We start from the raw sequence: 14,563 nt of genomic DNA on the forward strand, positions 1-14,563 counted from the left end.
GATGGCATTGTACATGTTGCCAGGCCTCATGGGGAGGAGCCAAGTGCCGCCGAATCTAAGGCTGCTCGCGAACTGCTGGTAGCCAACACCTTCACGCGGTAGTTACGCCCTGTACCTACCCCTCCCCCCCGCAAGGCAAAGACAGAAGCAGACACATATTGAAGTGAAACAGTTACCTTTTATTGCATAATCAAACACTTTTCAGATTCAGTTTCAATGTTTAAAGTGAATAACTTGTAAATTTCAAGTAACAGTTATGAACTTTAAAAAAATTTATGGACAGGAACAGTGAGGAAGTGTTATTGGAAAGAGTTCGTCTTTACTTGTCTTTCTTTCTTCGTTCAAGGATGTTAATGACCTATTTTATGCAATTTAAAAATGTTAACGTTAACAGTTTTGAAATCACTTTGTAAACATGTTTAACTAATTTGTGTTTGATTCTTAGTGAAATTAAAAAAATTAAGATGCTAACTACCTCTTTTAACGTTTTGAAACATGTGCAAAATGGTGACTGTTAGAAAAGAAAATGTAAACATTTTACAGTAATTTTTACTTTCTTACTGCAATACAGACATTCAAAGCGCAAACTAGCTATTTTACAATTTTGTAACATTTGTTGTAAAAGTTTTTGAATTTAAATAAAAGTTTAAATTCTTTATACATTGATTACTGGGTGTACTGCTGAAACGATAAGGTTACCTATCCTTTCCTTCATAAATAAACACTTGAATTTAAATATGTAAGAAAACATTTAACATTTAAATAAAGTGAAAAATATAACAATTTAACGATTTGCCAACTGGCCTGTGTGACTGAGGGTTGAAGGTGGTGGAGTGAGCTGACGGTGACACTCTAACGCTTCCTGCGCCTTTTCACTACCCGTGACTGGAGCCCTCCAGATCTATTTGCAAGGGCCCTGTCAGATTGTTCCTGCTCTTCAGCAGCGGCTTGAGAAAAGGGTTGTTGCTGAGGCAATTCTATGCTGTCCTGCATCATGACTGGCGCAGCTGCTGGCTCCTGGGACCAAAGTGGCTCTGCACTGTGACCTGGGGAGGGCATTTGTGCTGGAGTCAGCGTTATGCCAGTAGTGATAGATACAAGCGAATTAAGTAGTACAATCATAGTTTCATTAAGCATCACCAGCTGCGATGATATCTGATTAAGAGAATTATCATTAAGCACCCCTAACTGCGATGATATCTGATTTAGTGTAATGACAATATTCTCCATTCCCTGCCTGATAGTCTCTAGCGTCTACTTCCTTCTCAGTGAGAGAGCTCAGCAATTGCCTGAAACCTGCAATATCTTGCTGCTCATCTTGTAGGTGCTGCTGTACTTCTGCTACTCCCACCTGCACTGAATTGTCCATATGGTGTCTGCCTGTGGAGCTACCGTCATCAGTGTCTAGCACAGAGCCACAAGGGCCAGGAGATGGTGAGATAGTGGCCAGCGACAAAGGGTCTATACACTCCTGCTGCACTTGCTGACATAGGACAGGTTGCTCCTGTTCCTCAACCACCTCAGCCTCTTCAGTAATTGCTGCCATTGCATCAGAAAAACCTTCCCCAATGCCCTCTGTGGCCGCTGACTCCACGCACTGCTCATCCCGTGTGTGAGAGGTACTCTGTCCAGCTGTGGGAAGGAGGCAGAAAACATTTGCTAAGGTAAAGCACGATGTGCCACATCACAGATATTCAGCACACACCTAACCTTATTTAACATATAGCTGCCCAGGCCAACTCACATTGAGGGTCAGCAATGTCTGTTTCACATGCATCCGCGGGGCGATTGCTAGCAAATTCGTACATCTGCTGGACCCGTTCCTCATGTTTGGTCAAAACCCTCAGCATGGCAACACCACCGCCTGTGAGTGTGCGTTCCCTGGAGTTGTGAGCACTTTTACTCTGAAATTGCAGCAGAAATAAGAGAATCACACAGCTGCATTTCTGACATGGACAGCGAAGGCTTTGAAGACTGGGTTGGGTGTTTCTTTACATCTTTGATTGAAGTCTTACAGCTCCAAGCAATGGAATCAAGATAAGAGAACAATAGGTATCCCTGAGCTGGCCCCAAAGCCATAAAGTTTTATCGCTACCTCAGGTGACTTTACCAAGAAGTAAATTGACTGCAGTAAATGCATTGAGAAAGCCTTTATAAATCTAGCTAACTTAAATTCTAAGCAATGTTACAGTACACTTTAGTAATAACTGTACAAACCCTGACAGATCGGAGTAAGTCACTGAATTTCTTGCGGCATTGTTCCGCTGTACGTGGAATGGTGGAGGTCGCGCTGACAGCTTGTGCAACTTCCGACCACGCTGCCATCTGACATTTTCGTGGAGCTCTCGACTGCTCATTCCCCATGATGCGCAGGTGCCTCGCCTCCACCTCGTTGAGGAGATTGCTGAGGTCATCATCAGTGAAGATCTGAGTTCTTTTAGTCACGTGAAATGTGCTCATTCCAGCCATTTCACTTTGCTAATTAACTGAAAAGAATTAATAGAATGTTTTCAAGGCTTTAAAAAATGCTTAAATAGCTTCAATTCTCTTTAAAACTTTCTAAGAGTCATCAAAATCATTTAAACGTTTTTAAAATTTAATAAAAGTTCACAAAACATTCATAAAATAGCAGATACCTTACTTTCCCTGCAGCTGTGTAACTACAAAGTCCTCTGCAGCGTCTTGGAGAGATTGGGGGCGTGTCCTATACAATGAGACCTTAAGGGGCGTATCTCACTTGCACAGCGCGCTCCAGGCTTCGCGCTGGCTGCACTCCTGGGCGGCGTGACGTCAGACGCTGCCCGGGATTCTTCTCTTTCAAACAGGAATTCCAGGCATCCCTGGAGCTGAAATGTCAGCGCGTCGGGTAAGTGCAGATCCGGGGCTTGCACGCGCGGCAAGCCCCCGACCCGAATTACTGGGCCAATATCTCTCGTCTATTTGCCGGTGTTTCCCGATTCTGCCTGTCTCTCTGGCTCTGTTTATTCTGTGTGACCACCTGCAGGTTGATTTTGAGCGAATACCTGTGATGTGTCTTGTCACATTAAATAAATGAGGAATTGTGGCGCTTCTCTCCCTGACACTGGTGAAAAAGTGAGACAGTCTTTGGAGCAAGTGCCTGGTTATTGTGAAACGGCAAAGAAAACAATAATTCTGGAATTACCCGGAAAAACAGTGACCCCGACGTGATTTGAACACGCAGCCTTCTGATCTGCAATCAAACACGCTACCGTTGCGCCAGTAGATCCTACAGTTTAAACCACGCTGTTTTAATATACACACGTTTCACAAACACTGTTTCATTCCTCCTGCCTTCTCCTGATTCCTCAGTGTCATGCACAGAAGCGCCTGATGCCCTCATTTGTTTAACGTAACAAGCAGACACAAACACAGGTATTCCTTCAAAATCAACCCGCAGGTGGCCACAGACACAATAAACAGAGCCAGAGAGAAACACCGAATCGGGAATCTCCGGGATATAGACAAGAGATATTGACAAGGACTAAAGTGCTTTGCGATCAGAAAATTGCCTGAACCCCTATGGTTAATGAAAGGGATTTTGCTACTTGAGTTCCTTATACGTCTTGGGCTTCTGGAGAACTTGTTTCGTAGTTGGCAGAAACGCGGCTCAGACATGCTGTTGTGACTGGGCAGGAGCCACCAGGTACCTGACTGCAATCAGCCACAGCGAAAGGCAGTTTTAACGAGACCCGGCAAGATCAAGCAGTAGCGTACGAGACTCTTAATTTTAAGGTCGTGGGTTCGAGCCCCACGTTGGGCGGTATTTTTTTTTTTTAACTTTTATGTTGCTTTCAAAGCGTCATTAATTGAGCGATAACCTTGTTTTGCACAATGAAAGAAATGCGAACTGAGAAAATACTGCAGATGCTGGAAATCTAAATTGAAACAGAAAATGCTGGAGATACTCAGCAGGTCAGGCAGCTTCTGCGAAGAGAGAAACAGAGTTTACGTTTCAGGTCGATAACCTTCCGTCAGAACTGGAAAAAAGATGGAATGGAACAGATTTTTAAGCAAGTGTAGGGGATTCTATGAGATCATGGCTGATCTCGTGCCTCAATTCCATTCACCGGCCCTATCGCCATATCCCTTGATGCCCTTACCAGTCAGAAATCTACTGCCTTCTGTTTTGAACATACCCAATGACTGAGCCTCCACAGTTTTCTGGGGTAGAGATTTCCAAAGATTCGCCACCCTCTGTGTGAAGAAATTTCTTCTCCTCTCAGTCCTGAATGGCCTAACCTTTATCCTGAGGCTGTGGCCCCTGGTTCTAGACTCCCCAGCTAAGGGAAAAATTCTCCCAGCATCCAACCGATCAATCCCTGTAATAATTTTGCATGCTTAATGAGATCCCCTCTCATTCTTCCGAATTCAAGAGATTGCAGGCCTAGTTTACTCAATCTCTTCTCATACGAGGTCAGTGACAGTCTTGCAAATGGTGACTTCATATTCGGTAGTGGGGTCATGGTCCAGGCGGAGGTAGGAGGAGATGTTGGAGAGTTGGCATACAGCTTCCGCTAGGTAGAGGTCGGTTCGCCAAACAGCAACAGAACCACCCTTGTCAGCAGGTTTTGTGCTTTGCATGTTGACTGTTAACTGTTACCCATATCTCATTTTACACAATATATGGGCTACTCCAGCTCCTAATTCTTTTGTTCTTAGTTGTTATTTCCTCACACAGGAGAGCAATCTCGCCACTGGACAAGCAGAAGGAGCAAGTTCCAACCAAATGATTCCGCAAACGTGATAACTGCTACACTGTGGAACCGTCTCCACTTTCAGTACCAGGCCAGAAGGAAATGTTAAAAAATTTTGAGGATGTAACTGGTAGAATAGATAAGGGAGAACCAGTGGATGTGGTGTATTTGGACTTTCAGAAGGCTTTCGATAATGTCCCACATAAGAGATTGACGTGCAAAGTTAAAGCACATGGGATCGGGGGTAAGGTACTGACTTGGATAGAGAACTGGTTGGCAGACAGGAAGCAAAGAGTATGTCTAAACGAGACTTTTTCCAAGTGGCAGGCATTTACTAGTTGGGTATGGCAGGGATAAGTGCTAGGACCCCAGCTACTCACAATATATATTAATGATCTAGAAGTTTGAACTAGATGTAATAACTCCAAGTTTGCAGACGAGACAAAGCTGGGTGGGCATGTGTGTTGTGAGGAGGATGCAGAGAAACTCCAGTATGATATGGACAGATTAGGTGATTTAGCAGAAGCATGGCAGATGCAGTATAATGTGGATAAATGTGAGGTTATCAACTTTGGTGGCAAAAACAGGAAGACAGCTAATTATCAGAATGACAATAGATTGGGAAAATGGGAACTGCAATGAGACCTGGGTGTCCGTTTGCACCAATCGCTGAAGGTAAGCATGCAGGTGCAGCAGGTGGTTAAGAAGGCAAATGTTGCCCTTTATAGTGAGAGGTTTCGAGTACATGAGCAAGGATGCCTTGCTGCAGTTGTACAACGCCTTGGTGAGACCATACCTTGAGTATTGTGTGCAGCTTTGGTCACCTTATCTGAGGAAGGATGTTCTTGTCATGGAGGGAGTGCTGCGAAGATTCACCAGACTGATACATGGGATGGCAGGAATGACGTATGAAGACAGGTTGAGATGAATAGACTTATATTCGCTAGAATTTAGAAGAACGAGAGGGGATCTCATTGAAACTTACAAAATTCTAACAGGACTAGACACACTAGATGCAGGAAGAATGATCCCGATGGTGCGGGAATCCAGAACCAGCGGTCACAGTCTTAGGATAAGGGGTAAGCCACCTAGGGCTGAGATGAGGAGGAATGTCTTTACCCAGAGAGTGGTGAACCTGTTGGCTTCTGTACCACAGAAGGCAGTTGAGGCCAGTTCATTAAATATATTCAAGAAGGAGTTAGATATTTTTATTAAGGCTAAAGAGATAAAGGGATATGAGGAGAAAGCAGGGACAGGGTACTGAATGTGGATGATCAGCCATGATCTCATTAAATGACGGAGCAGGCTCGAGGGGCCGAATGGCCTACTCCTGCTCCTAGCTTCTATGTTTCTATGTGAATGGAGCAGGTGAAATGCTGAATCCCACTTTTAAGGGATGTCCCAAAGTGCTTGACAGTGGTGTGAGAATAAATGAGTTCCGCTTGGTAATTAAAAGTAAAGACTGTCAGAAGTGGGATTCGCACACACGCCTCTCGAGGAGACTGCGACCTGAACGCAGCGCCTTAGACCGCTCGGCCATCCTGACCTGCTCCGTTAATTTCTACATCTCATCACTTCCGCATGAAGAACGTTTCCGTCCGGGTGCTTGTTCAATGCTGTTGAAGGCTCAGTGACCGGGATATCATCTCCCCCGGGGATTTCCTGAGCTTGTGCTCGGTGTATGGGGAGGTTTGTCCCGGGTGCCTGGTATCTTGCAGCTCCAGGGATGGGCAGTAACAATCTGAGCTCTGGAGCTGGGGAAAAGCGAATAATTAATGTGTTTGTTTTCGGGCCTGAAATGCGGCTTAGATCTGTTGGTAATAACCGAGGCCGGGGCTGCGGGATATTTCAGTTTGTTCACGTTTAATCAGAGGAATATCCGCAGTCAGGAGCTGAAAAGGACCAAGAGCTGAAAAAACACCAGAAAAAAGATAAGAATTATCAGCAATTGTGATCAACTCTTTAATGTGTGTTCTGGTAGTTTAGTGGTTTAATTGTTTTAATCAACATTCATTAACCGAAAGCGTTGTTTTGCAGAATGAAAGAAATGCTCACAGTAAGGGACAGTCGAAAGTTGAGTAATTTAACTTTAATAATTTGTGAAAGTTTATTCATTGACGAAGATTTATACTCTGTCAGAATTTACGCACTGTGTATTTTAGGAGTCTGCTTTAAACTGTTCGTTGCTTCTGACACAAGAAACCTGTTAAATTTACTTCACAGAAAAATAATCTTTCCGCCTGGGCTCGAACCAGGAACTATTGCGTGTATAAGGCAAACGTGATAACCGCTACACTACGGAAACTTCTGCTTAAATGCGCTCGAGAAAGCACTGTTCAGACAGAAGGGAGACTACAGAATCGCTTTTTCTGCTTTGATTTCCTTTCACTGGCATTTCTCTGACCGAACTGCACAAGTCAAAAATGTTCCTTTCAAACTCATTAAACTGCCGAATTTCCTTCCCTCTGGTTTAACCCAGGGGTTTAAATTGTTCTGCAAACCATGAACCACGTTCACCTGAATTCCAAGGTGTGTAAGGAAATCAAGCATCAAAAGCCCTTTCATTAACCACAGGGATTCAGGCAATTTTCTGATCGCAAAGCGCTTTCTCACCTTGTCAATATCTCACGTCTATTTGCCGGTGTTTCCCGATTCTGCCTGTCTCTCTGGCTCTGTTTATTCTGTGTGACCACCTGCAGGTTGATTTTTAGCGAATACCTGTGCTTGTGTCTTGTCACTTTAAATAAATGAGGAATTGTGGCGCTTCTCTCCCTGACACTGGGGAAAGAGTGAGACAGTCTTTGGAGCACGTGTCTGGTTATTGTGAAACGGCAAAGAAAACAACAATTCTGGAATTACCCGGAAGAACAGTGACCTCGACGTGATTTGAACACACAGCTTTCGGATTTAGAGTCGAACGCGCTACCGTTGCGCCACGAGGTCCTACAATGTAAACGTTCCACAAACACTTTTTCATTCCTCCTGCCTTCTCCTGATTCCTCAGTGTCATGCACAGAAGCGCCTGATGCCCTCATTTGTTTAACGTAACAAGCAGACACAAACACAGGTATTCCTTCAAAATCAACCCGCAGGTGGCCACAGACACAATAAACAGAGCCAGAGAGAAAGACAGAACCGGGAATCTCCGGGAAATAGACAAGAGATATTGACAAGGACTAAAGCGCTTTGCGATCAGAAAATTGCCTGAACCCCTGTGGTTAATGAAAGGGATTATGCTGCTTGAGTTCCTTATACGCCTTGGGCTTCTGGAGAACTTGTTTTGTAGTTTGCAGAAACGCGGCTCAGACATGCTGTTGTGACCGGGCCGGAGCCACCAGGTACCTGACTGCAATCAGCGACAAAGAAATACAGCTCCAACGGGCCCGGCTAGCTCAGTCGGTCGAGCATGAGACTCTTAATGTCAGGGTCGTGGGTTCGAGCCCCACGTTGGGCGGTATTTATTTTGTTAAACTTTTATGTTGCTTTCAAAGCGTCATTGGGCCAGAAATTCGTGAACGGGGCTTGCCGCGCGTGCAAGCCCCGTATATGCACTTACCCGATGCTCCTGCCGATCACCTCCAGGGACGCCTGGAATTCGTGTTTCAAAAAGAAGAATCCCGGGCAGCGTATGACGTCACGCCGCCCAGGAGTGCAGCCAGCGCGAAGCCTGGAGCGCGCAGTGCAACTGAGACACGCCCCTTGAGGTCTCAGTTTCACAGCACACGCCCCCAATGTTTCTGCCAAGCTGCGAAGCATTTTTACATGCAAAGCAGCAGTTTAAATAGGTTTTTGGAAGTTTTTTGAAGATTTTGGTAACTTTTATAAACTTTTAAAAATGTTTACATTATTTTGAAGAATCTGAAGTAGTTTTAAACAGAATTAAAGCAATTTAAAGACCTAAAAGAATTTTTTTAATTCCATTTATTTATTTAGCAATGTCGTCATCATACGTGTCTTCACACTGTTCCCTTTGGGGAACTGTATGAAGTGGTGGAAGGATTTATGGCCATGATTAACGCTCATTCTGTGGCAATAACCATTTTTGAACCAGCCATTAGGGCAGTTAATCCTATGGCAGGACGGTTTTACAGGCTCCCACAAGCTATACAAGGAGGAGGGGCCACCCACACCCACGGACACAAATATCCCACTGGATGTCAACCCAGAATTTAGAGCTGGAGCTCCGACTCCACTTGCCAGGACTGTCTGGAGCAGAGTTTGAAACCGCGATCCTGATCTGGTTTAGCGGCGGGGATCCTACCGCTATGCCAAAGGCCCAATCCAATGAGCAATGTGAAATGGCTGGAATGAGCACAATTCACGGCATTAAAAGAACTCACAATTGAACTGATGATGACCTCAGCAATCCCCTCAAGGAGGTGGAGGCGCAGCGCCTGCTCATCATTGGTAATGAGAAGTCAAAGGCGCCGCAAAAAGGGCAGATGATAGCTTGGTCTTTCAAGTGGCAGCATAGGGCTCCAGTCACGGGGAGGGAAAAGGCACAGGAAACGTATGGGTGTCACCTTTTGTGTGGAGTGGGCCTTTTGCGTAGCAGTAAGCATCCCCGCCGCTGGGCCAGAAGGAGTAGGGTTTCGAACCCCACTCCAAACAGTCCCGGCAAGTGGAGTCGGAGCTCCAACTATAAATTCTGGGTGGACATCCAGCGGGATACTTGCGTCCGTGGGTGTGGGTCCCCCCCCCACCTCAGATGGGTTGTGGGAGCCTGTAAAACCCTCATGCCATAGGACTAACCACCCTAATGGCTGGTTCAAAGATGGTTACGGTCACGGAATGAGCGTTAATCACGGCCATAAATCCTTCCACCACTTCATACAGTTCCCGAAAGGGAACAGTGTGAGGATACGTACGACGATGACCTCTTGCGCAATGCACCTCCTTGGACCCTCAGTCGCAGATGCGACGGGGCAAATCGTGCAATTGTTAAATTTTTCATTTTATTTACATGTAAAATGTTGGCCCAGTAATTCCCTTCCAAATGCGCGAGTACGGTCGGGGTACTTACGCGTCTGGCCGGAGGAAATGCCGGTTTTCAGCATGCACAGCGCATGCGGGGAAAACCGGCATTTCCTGTCCTCTGAACGAAGGGGTTCAGAGGCAGAACCCGTGCGCAGTAAAATTCGCCGCTTTCATTCATGCTTTCAGTGAGGTCAAGTCCTTACAACTTACACATGAAAAAAGCATGGGTACAGTTGCTCCAGAGGCTGCGGAGGAAGATATTTCTTATCGTGGAGCTTCTGAAAGTATGTATGTCTGTATATATTCCTTTGCGTGTTATGTATATATTCCTTTACTTATGTGTATGAATGTATTATTTAATTATGACTTTCAGAGAAAGTAACTTATTGGAAAATCATAATTAAAAACATACATTCATACACATAAGTAAAGGAATATAAAACACACATACATATATGTAAAGGAATATATGCGGACATACATACAGAATTACTTATTACTGATGAAAAGTTTGTTTCCAAAAGTGCTGGAAATGTTACATTACTCATTTTAGAACACTCATTTTCACATTCCATTCACACAGCCACAATTGCTCCTTCTACCTACCGTTCTGAAAAGACGTTTAAAAAAAATTTTTTATCTTTAAAACTTACTTAAAATTTCTTAAAATAACTTCCCTCCCTTTCCCAAACAAAAATATTGCCTTTCAGAAGCTCCACGATAAAATATATCTTCCTCCGCAGCCTTGGAACAACATTACACCTGCTTTTTTCAAGTGTAACTTGTAAGGACTTACCCTCACTGAATCCATGAATGAAATCTACGAAATTCACTGCGCAAGTGCTGCCTGTGCAGTCGCACGCGCTGTGCCTATGAACCCCTTCGTTCTGAGCACTGGAAATGCCGGCGTTCCCCGCATGCGCTGTGCATGCTGAACGCTGGCATTTCCAACGGCCAGATGCGTGAGTACCCCGACCGTACTCACGCATTTGCTCACGAATTTCTGGCCCATTAATTGAGCGATAACCTTGTTTTGCACAATGAAAGAAATGCGAACTGAGAAAATACTGCAGATGCTGGAAATCTGAATTGAAACAGAAAATGCTGGAGGTACTCAGCAGGTCAGGCAGCTTCTGCGAAGAGAGAAACAGAGTTAACGTTTCAGGTCGATAACCTTTCGTCAGAACTGGAAAAAAGTGGTAATGGAACAGATTTTTAAGCAAGTGTAGGGGATTCTATGAGATCATGGCTGATCTCCTGCCTCAATTCCATTCACCGGCCCTATCGCCATATCCATTGATGCCCTTACCAGTCAGAAATCTACCGACTTCTGTTTTGAACATACCCAATGACTGAGCCTCCACAGCCCTCTGGGGTAGAGAATTCCAAATATTCACCACCCTCTGTGTGCAGAAATTTATTCTCCTCTCAGTCCTGAATGGCCTAACCTTTATCCTGAGGCTGTGGCCCCTGGTTCTAGACTCCTCAGCCAAGGGAAACATTCTCCCAGCATCCAACCAATCAAACCATGTAATAATTTTGCATGCTTAATGAGATCCCCTCTCATTCTTCCGAATTCAAGAGATTGCAGGCCTAGTTTACTCAATCTCTTCTCATACGAGGTCAGTGACAGTCTTGCAAATGGTGGCTTGATATTCGGCAGTGGGGTCATGGTCCAGGCGGAGGTAGGAGGAGGTGTTGGAGAGTTGGCGTACAGCTTCCACTAGGTAGAGGTCGGTTCGCCAAACAGCAACAGCACCACCCTTGTCAGCATGTTTTGTGCTTTGCATGTTAACTGTTAACTGTTACCCATATCTCATTTTACACAATATATGGGCTACTCCAGCTCCTAATTCTTTTGTTCTTAGTTGTTATTTCCTCACACAGGAGAGCAATCTCGCCCCTGGACAAGCAGAAGGAGCAAGTTCCAACAAAATGATTCCGCAAACGGGATAACTGCTATACTGTGGAACCGTCTCCACTTTCAGTACCAGGTGTGGTAAACCACTGTTATACCTGCCAGTGTGGGTGTTTTTATTCCACTGTGTACATGTCTGTACATGCCTCGGCTGACTCCTCCCACGAGTCCAGGTATAAAGGTGACTTCTCCACAGTCCCTCTGTATTCTGGACTGGTCGACCACTCGAGGCACACCTTCATTCTCTTGTTAATAAAAGCCTGTTAGTTACTCGCTTAACCTCAGTCTTTTGAGTAATTGATAGCGCATCAATTTTATTAACAAGATTTTTTATAATGGAGAAGATCCTCACACCAGCATGCCTCGATTTAGACCATCAGGAGGCGGACGCATCCACCAAGTTTGCTCACTGGCTTAGGTGCTTTGAAAGATTCCTGATTGCCTCCGCTGCATCGGTCAAATCGGATGAGGACAAACTGGATGTCCTGACCTCCAAAGTGAACCACCGAGCATACTCGGTCATCCAGGATGCGACCTCATACACGGCTGCTCTCAAGCTCCTCAAGGACCAGTACACGTGCCCAGTGAACGAGCTGTGTGCCAGGCACCTCCTGGGGAGTCGTAAACAACAACCTGGGGAATCGACCGAGGAATACCTTCAGGCACTGTCTGTGCTTGGCCGGGCCTGTGGTTGTAAGGATGTAAAGGCCACCGTGTACACAGAGGAACTTATCCGGGACGCTTTTGTAGCGGGCCACAGGTCGAATTACACCCGAAAGCGACTGTTGGAGCAGAGTGACCTCGACCTCAACAAGGCCTCCTAACTCGCACTATCATTGGACGCAGCCTAACGGGGCATGGATGCCTACTCCTCTGCACCGTGGACGCCGCGGGGAACGACAGCCTGGGACATTGTAGGACCGTCTCATAGCGCCGTGCCACACCAGCCACATTCCAGCAACGGCCCAACTACCGCAGCAGTGTCCCAAGGCCAGAAATGCTACTTCAGTGGCCAGGCCAGACACCCCAGAGCGCGCTGCCCGACGAAAAATGAGATCTGCTCGGGCTGCGGGAAGAAGGGACACTACGCCAGCGTCTGCAGTGCCAAAGCCACCCCGAACCCCAGCAGAGCCGTGTGTGGGCCGTGCGGGCCGCCATCTTGGGCCTCCCCAGCCATGTGCGAACCACCGGAACAGCAGCCATTTTGGACGCCTCCAGCCACATGGGGATCATGGACGCCGCCATCTTGGATGCCAGCCGGGACGCAGCAGGCCCCCAACACCGCCTCATCTGATACCCGCAGCGACACACCGACCCCTACGCTGGCCTCCGTTACGCTGGACCAAGCGAGACCGCACCAACTGGCCCGGTCCACAATGGTCATTAAGGTAAATGGTCACAAAACAACCTGCCTTTTTGACTCTGGGAGCACGGAGAGCTTCATCCACCCCGACATGGTGCGGCGTTGCTCTCTCCCAGTCCTGCCTGCGCACCAGCGGATTTCTATGGCCTCCGAGTCCCAGTCGGCGGACATTGGCGTCTACTGCATGGTGACACTCTTAGTAGACGGGACTGTGTATGAGCATTTTAATCTTCTGGTCCTGCCCCACCTCTGCACTGCCGTTCTACTGGGGCTAGATTTTCAGTGCCACCTTAAAAGTGTTACGATGGCGTACGGTGGACCCCTCCCCCCACTCACAGTCCACAGCCAGCAGCTTCCAAACTGCCCGCTGCGCACCAGGTGCAACCTCTCCACACTCAGAGTCACCCCCACCCCCACTGTTTGCTAACCTCACCCCCGACTGTAAGCCCATCGCCACAAAGAGCAGGCGATAAAGTGCCGGGGACAGGGTTTTCATTAAAACCGAAGTGGAGCGGCTCCTGAAGGAGGGGATTATTGAGGGCAGCACCAGCCCCTGGCGAGCCCAGGTTGTGGTCATTAAGACCGGCGAGAAGCAGCGCCTGGTCATCGACTACAGCCAGACAATAAATCGCTACACCCTGCTGGAGGCTTACCCACTCCCCCACATAGCTGATATGGTCAACCAGATCGCGCAGTACCACGTCTTCTCCACCATTGATCTGAAATCAGCGTACCACCAGCTCCCTATCCGCTCTGAGGACCGCCAGTATACTGCCTTTGAGGCAAACGGCCGCCTCTATCACTACCTTAGGGTTCCCTTTGGCGTCACCAACGGGGTCTCCGTCTTCCAAAGGGAGATGGACCGGATGGTCGATCAAAATGCGTTGCAGGCCACTTTCCCATACCTGGACAATGTGACCATCTGCGGCCATGACTTGCAGGACCATGACGCAAACCTCGAAAAATTCCTCTGCACCGCCCAACTCCTGAACCTGACGTATAACAAGGAGAAGTGCATATTCCGCACAACCCGCCTCGCCATCCTTGGCTGCGTTGTGGAACACGGAGTCATCGGTCCCGACCCCGACCGGATGCGTCCCCTTATGGAACTCCCACTGCCTCAAGGCCCTGAAGAGGTGCCTCGGGTTTTTCTCCTATTATGCCCAGTGGGTCCCCTACTATGTGGACAAGGCCCGTCCGCTGATCAAGTCCACCTCTTTCCCCTTGATGGCAGAGGCCCGCTTACCCTTCCACCATATCAAGGAAGACATTGCCAAAGCCACCATGCACGCAGTGGATGAATCCATCCCCTTCCAGGTGGAAAGCGACGCGTCCAACTTTGCCCTGGCCGCTACTCTTAATCAGGCAGGGAGACCCGTGGCCTTCTTTTCACGAACCCTCCAGGGCCCGGAGATCAGACACTCCACTGTTGAGAAGGAGGCACAGGCTATTGTGGAGGCTGTGCGTCATTGGAGGCACTACCTGGCCAGAAAACGATTTACCCTGCTCACTGACCAGCGTTCAGTTGCTTTTATGTTTAACAACAAGCAGAGGGGCAAAATCAAAAACGACAAGATCTTGAGGTGGAGA

General features: G+C 47.1%; 1 non-coding gene across 1 annotated transcript; it reads left to right on the forward strand.

Annotated features, from left to right (window-relative positions):
* Window positions 1-8,096: 8,096 nt before the first annotated feature.
* trnak-cuu (transfer RNA lysine (anticodon CUU)) lies at window positions 8,097-8,169 on the forward strand. Its single transcript has one exon. It is a non-coding gene; the product is annotated as a tRNA-Lys (tRNA).
* Window positions 8,170-14,563: the final 6,394 nt, after the last annotated feature.

The sequence above is a fragment of the Somniosus microcephalus genome, unplaced genomic scaffold (assembly GCF_052327205.1).
Source record: "Somniosus microcephalus isolate GS21.2 unplaced genomic scaffold, FLI_Smic_1.0 unresolved_chr4, whole genome shotgun sequence".
In the NCBI taxonomy this organism is placed as follows: Eukaryota; Metazoa; Chordata; class Chondrichthyes; order Squaliformes; family Somniosidae; genus Somniosus; species Somniosus microcephalus.